Here is a 6,851-nt window from a genome sequence, read left to right on the forward strand (position 1 = left end):
TCACTGCAGGGAGCTGTCCCAGTCCGACGTTCCGGAATCTTGTCCGTTCCGGCTTTCACCGATACCCGGGATGGGGAACCTCGGGCCCGTGGGCCATATAAGGCCCCGGGAATCATTTGGTCTGGCCCTCTGAGCTTTTTTTTTTTTGCTAGCCTCATTTGGCTAGTAGGGTACCTAGAATTGGCACCATGAAGCCAAAATCTATGCAGCAGTGCCGCCAGGAGCGTCCTTAGGACGCTTCAGACGGTCACACCACTGCCCTTATTGCTCCAGGACCATCCTCAGGATGCTGTGGTCATTGCTGTAATCATTGGCAATTGTGGCCTTGCCCCTGTGTGACATCACACAGATGGAGGTGTGGCCTGCACCAGGCCCGCGATTAATGTTCTGTATATCAAAATGGCCCTCAGCAGAAAAAAGGTTCCCCACCCTTGGCATAGGGCACAATCCAGGTACATGGGCCCCCATTTATTAATGATCGCAACTGCAATGCGATCTGGGCAGGGCCAACTCCAGGTCTACTAGCACCCTGTGTGAGAAATGTTGGAGCGCCCCCCCCCCCTCCAATTCTTTTGTTAACTGATAAAAAATTTTCCCATTCTTTTTTCCACCCCAATTTTGAAATTAATTTTTTGGGGTGTCCCTATATTTTTTTAAAAAACAATTTTGACAGTTCTTTTTTAAATGTCATTCCCAGGGGTGCAGGCTATTTTTTTTAAGCCTGCACCCCTAAACCCCAATTCTGCACTTTTTTTCGACACCTATTCAATGGTGAAAACTTATCCCCATTTTTTATCAAAGACTTTTCAAAACTGCGATAAGTTTTTGAAATTGAATACGGTGTAAAAGTCAAACCTGCGATAATGATGTCATACCTCCGATATTAACGCAAAAACGATGTTATCGCACCCATATTGAATACCCCTGTACATCTCATTAATCAGCTTTTATCTCAATTGTTGTGTTGATGGAATGTATTTGAAATGGATACTAATTAACAACCAAGTTGTTTATAAATTGTAACAAATTAGTATATTTTATGTGGCTTGGGTTCATGTTGCAAAAAGAAACAGTTGTTCACTTTTACCATTTCTGAAATGTCATTTGTTATTTATATGTGAATTACCCTTTTTTGAACTGTTTTAAGATGTGCTCATATTTATATATATTTGTATTTAAAATAAAACTATGATCGTGATATATAAAAATCCTCACGTTTATTTATTATTGATTTAGATTAAAATTTTTTCAAACTAAATATAACTGTAAACCTAGCACAGTAATCACTATACAGTCAGGTCCATAAATATAGGGACATTGACAGAATTTTCATATTTTGGCCTCTATTCACCACCTCAATGGTTTTGAAATGAAACAAACAAGATGTGCTTTAACTGCAGACTTTCAGATTTAATTTGAGGGTAATTACATCCAAATCAGGTGAACGGTGTAGGAATTACAACGGTTTCTATATGTGCCTCCCACTTTTTAAGGGGCCAAAAGTAATGGGACAAACTAAACAATCCTAAATCTAACTTTCACTTTTCAATACTTTGTTGCAAATCCTTTGCAGGCAATTGCAGCCTGAAGTCTGGAACGCAAAGACATCACCAGACGCTGGGTTTCATCCCTGGTGATGCTCTGCCAGGCCTCTACTGCAAATGTCTTCAGTTCCTGCTTGTTCTTGGGGCATTTTCCCTTCAGTTTTGTCTTCATCAAGTGAAATGCATGCTCAATCGGATTCAGGTCAGGTGATTGACTTGGCCATTGCATAACATTCCACTTTTTAGCCTTAAAAAACTCTTTGGTTGCTCTTGCAGTATGCTTCGGTTCATTGTCCATCTGCACTGTGAAGCACCGTCCAATGACTTCTGAAGCATTTGACTGAATATGAGCATATAATATTGCCTGAAACACTTCAAAATTCATGCTGCTTTTGTCAGCAGTCACATCAATAAATACAAGGGAACCAGTTCCATTGGCAGCCATACATGCCCACGCCATGACACTACCACCACCATGCTTCACTGATGAGGTGGTATGTTTTGGATCATGAGCAGTTCCTTTCCTTCTCCATACTCTTCTCTTCCCATCACTCTGGTACAAGTTGATCTTTGTCTCATCTGCCCATAGAATGTTGTTCCAGAACTGTAATGGCTATTTTAGATGTTGTTTGGCAAACTCTAATCTGGTCTTTCTGTTTTTGTGGCTCACCAATGGTTTGCATCTTGTGGTGAACCCTCTATATTCACTCTTATGAAGTCTTCTCTTGATTGTTGACTTTGACACATATACATCTACCTCCTGGAGAGTGTTCTTGATTTGGCCAACTGTTGTGAAGGGGTTTTTCTTCACCAGGGAAATAATTCTTCTGTCATCCACCACAGTTGTTTTCCGTGGTCTTCCGGGTCCTTTGGTGTTGCTGAGCTCTCCGGTGCGTTCTTTCTTTTTAAGAATGTTCCAAACAGTTGATTTGGCCACACCTAATGTTTTTGCTATCTCTCTGATGGGTTTGTTTTGATTTTTCAGCCTAATGATGGCTTGCTGCACTGATAGTGACAGCTCTTTGGATCTCATATTGAGAGTCGACACCAACTGATTCCAAATGCAAAATGTCACACCTAGAATCAACTCCAGACCTTTTACCTGCTTAATTGATAATGAAATAATGAGGGAATAGCCCACACCTGTCCATGAAATAGCTTTTGAGTTGATAGTCCCATTACTTTTGGCCCCTTAAAAAGTGGGAGGCACATATTGAAACCGTTGTAATTCCTACACCGTTCACCCGATTTGGATGTAATTACCCTCAAATGAAATCTGAAAGTCGGAAGCTAAAGTACATCTTGTTTGTTTCATTTCAAAACCATTGTGGTGGTGAATAGAGGCCAAAATATGAAAATTCTGTCAATGTCCCAATATTTATGGACCTGACTGTATGTGAATCTTGTGCTTTTAACCAGAGGTATATCTCTGTGCAGGGCAGTTTCTAGGGTCTGAGGCTCCCAGTGCGAGCAGTCAAAATGCGCCCCCCCCCCCCTCGAAGCAGTAATATTGTGGAGTGGGCGTGGCGTCATCGTGAGGGGGTGTGGTATCACAGTAAGGGAGCGTGATCTAGAAAGACCACAGAATGACAGCCACCGTGACTACTGAGTACAGGGGTGTCTAACCTGCCAGAGGCAATTGCACGGGTCGCCTGCCCCTAGAAACGGCCCTGTCTCTGTGGTCCTAACCCGACCACAATTACTTGCAGCTGGTTTTTGAGTATTATCAATACATTCACCAACAGAGCCAGGAATTGCAGCAGTCTACTGCTCAGTTTTTTGTAATCTCTAAACACAAAGCAGCTCCCGATACTGGTTTGGCCTTTAAGTTGAATACGGGTCACACCAATTCCTCTTACCTGCTCCTGGCTGGATAGGTGTCAAGGCTATACTCCAGATACACTGCTATATGATGCAGCACACTGTCCATTCTCCACTGCTACTTTAGGATTTCTAGATTGGTGGGTTGAAATCAGCCAGATTAACATGGTTTGTCCAGGTGCACAGTTATTTGCTGTTGTTTGCTTTACTCCCACCTCAGTATCTGGCCCTATGATCCCTATATGAAACTGGCAGTGGAGGAGAATGGGGTCCTATATTATCTTATACCACATTGTATAAGATAAATTAGGCTGTTCACCCTAACCCCAGTACCAATACCAGTGGAGACATGTTTGGGGCTTACTTTCCCATCTTGAAGCTTGAAAAGCGAAGTTTTTGCGGAAAGTTCACCGGTGCTAACTTTTCACAGACTACGCAATCCTATTGCTGTGGTTTTCGCATGTGCGAATTCTCCATAGACAAAATCTGGTGAAAAGCTTTCACCATCTCAGAGCAGGTGAAAGATTGTGCAAAACCCCAATTTTTCGCTAAAAATGTCAGGACTTGGTTCCGAACCACTTGGGATACCCCCCTAATGACATTACAGGCACAAATTATTCTTCAATTACCTTAAGTTGGTCAATAATGACATGTCAGTTTTGGAAAATGAGTTTAAAATATTGGATCTTGTATTCTGGGGGGCTGTATGGATGGGACGTGTGTTAAAAACATTGCAGATGGCTGCACCAGGTGTATTTTTAAAAATTTTTTTATAAGTGCCCTAAAATTACACAAAAATATACTTACACCCATTTTAATGAACCCTCAATTTAAATACATAATTTATTTTGGCCAAAAAAACTTGCTTTCTACAATTTTTCCACTATAGAAAAATGCATATAACAGCCATGTGACACAATTTAAGAACCCCAAATACTTTTATTAGGGCCACTAATACACTTCTGTACTGTTTTCCTGTGTCAGTTAGCCTGTTTATGGGGTACAGACAATTTCCCCAATTTCTGCTGTATTTTTCACAGGTTACACCATGGACAGTTTTCGGGCAAATGCATTGTGTGTTTTGGAATAAGATAGCGCTAAAGATGGGAGCGCACATTGGCAAAGGAGGCAAAATTATCGCACCAAAAGCCCCGCTGTGTGAATACTCAACACACATTAAGTTTTCGCATTATTGCGGCTATTTGGATGCGGCTATTTGGATACGGCTCTTAGGAACCTATGTATCAAGCTGTTTTTTTTACATAAAATGATGTAGAAACTGCAGTTTCCGCATTATTTTATGTATTGTAGCTATGTACTAATGGCACAATGCAATATATTTCACAGAAATCTCTGTAAAAGTGCTAATTAGCACTGCAGATCGCAGTCCCCATTATTATCAATGGGGACTACGATCTAACCCCTATGTAGCAACCTCCAAAATGTGAAGCTTTTTGAAGTTTGGGCCCAGTAGGGGTGTGTGAGGGGCCGATGTGTAGGTAGGACTGCAAGGTATTACGGATGTGAGATAGCGGTAGTGGGAGGCAGTGGGTGTCTCTATGCTGGCAGTGAGGCAGCATTGCGATAGCATTCATTAGCATAATTCCACAGCAGACCTGTGTGCGATTACGGAGCTGCGATCGCAATTCCGTAATGAATCAGGCCCTTAGATCTGTGAAGCTATTGTTGCTGGCCTGAAGACTGTCACAACTCCCTAAATTCCCAGCCCTTTTACACACACACCTACCTCCAGGGCTTTTGCATTCCTGAAAAGGTAAAATCTGGGATTTCATATCTATTTTGGGTCTCAAATGATAAATAGTAATCAGATATAATTTAAAAGGAACTCCTATGGTTTTTGTATAATACATTAGTGAAGAATTATGGCCTTTTCATATTTCAGATCTCTGTATTCTAAAGCCGCGTATCCACTTGCAGATACAAATGAGCGATTGAACGTTAACGACATCGTTATCGTTCAATCGCTCATTAATCATGCATAAATCAGGCAGTTTAATGTCGGAAACGACCAGCGATGCGTGCTCCCGCTGGTGTATTCCGACATCAATCATCCCTCTTGAGCCTGACGAAGCCTGCCCTGATATATCGATATACCACATACACGTGGAAAATCGGTCACACACGCAAGTATTAATACAGTGTGTGCGAGTCTGCCGGTGGACACCCTTACACTACTTCAGATCCCGGACCGCTGACCGTGCTTATGAGTGAACAGCCAGCCCTTTCCATGAAGGGAATTGTGCCTACTGTGCTAAATTTCGGACATCGATACAGATACCCACTAATTGTACAGAGGATTGACACGCTGCAGGACTGGGTGAGTAAAACGCTCTCCTTGCATATCACCATTTCCCTGCTAAATCAATACTGCCTACACGTGAATTTATTTGCATTGTGAGACCTCACCTTTTTGGAATTATATGAGGAGACATTGGTCTTACAATCTTTATGGGACATTAACATCCCCACCAGACTTTTAAAGCACCTCAAACAGGGTACTCCCTTGTATATCTCTTTGACCAATTTTTCTCACCTAATTGTTTGTATTGTTTTTGTGCTGTGTTTAATGTTATGTCAGTATACCGGTATTAGGTACATTGTTGCTGAATTTCCCAATAAGTTAAATATCAATACACCTATCTGACTACAATTAGCTCATCTTAATTATATACCTTTTGATTTCTTAATTATCTCAATTATTTGAACTATATTTTGGTACTACTATTGATTGTTTTTACTAAAACTATTTTGAATGTGTCACAACTTGTGAGCGCTGTTTTTTTTCCTTTTTTTTATTACACATACCCCAATTCTTGGGAATCCTACATAATTCCAGCAGCCCTGTAGTTAAGTGTATTTTGTCTTCCTAGTGAAGCGCAGCCACTCAAACGACATCAATCATCGCCTGAACATGATGGTCAATCTGCCGATAACGACAGATTGGCCATGTTCAGGGATGAGGAAGTTTGCCTACACTGAATGACATTATCGTTCAGTGTAGGCACTGCAGGGGATAAGGAACGACTGTAAGATTACAATGTTGTAATCGTACTGTCGTTCCACTATCTGTAAGTGGATACGTGGCTAAAAGCTGGCTATACATCAGACCAACCTTCCTCCGACCATCCAACTTAACAACCATCCAACTTGTCTGTCCAACCAAAATGGTAACTTCACACATCTAACCAACTTTTCATCAGACCAGCCAACCACCCTACTTTTTTTTTTATCAGACCAGCCAACTTCTGTCCAACTTGTGATGTCACAGAAGTAGGCGGACAGTGTCTGCCTACTTCTGCATGTTTTAAATAAATAAATATATTGAACACAGACATATATATATATATATATATATATATATACATATACAGTATTAAAAAAAACTGCTTCCGATGCCAACACTTCGTATTCTTTGCTGAAGATTTTGTGTCCGGTGCCCTCCAATTACCTTACCCCGAATGGTGA

The sequence above is a fragment of the Taudactylus pleione genome, unplaced genomic scaffold (assembly GCF_031769625.1).
Source record: "Taudactylus pleione unplaced genomic scaffold, aTauple2 ptg000236l, whole genome shotgun sequence".
In the NCBI taxonomy this organism is placed as follows: Eukaryota; Metazoa; Chordata; class Amphibia; order Anura; family Myobatrachidae; genus Taudactylus; species Taudactylus pleione.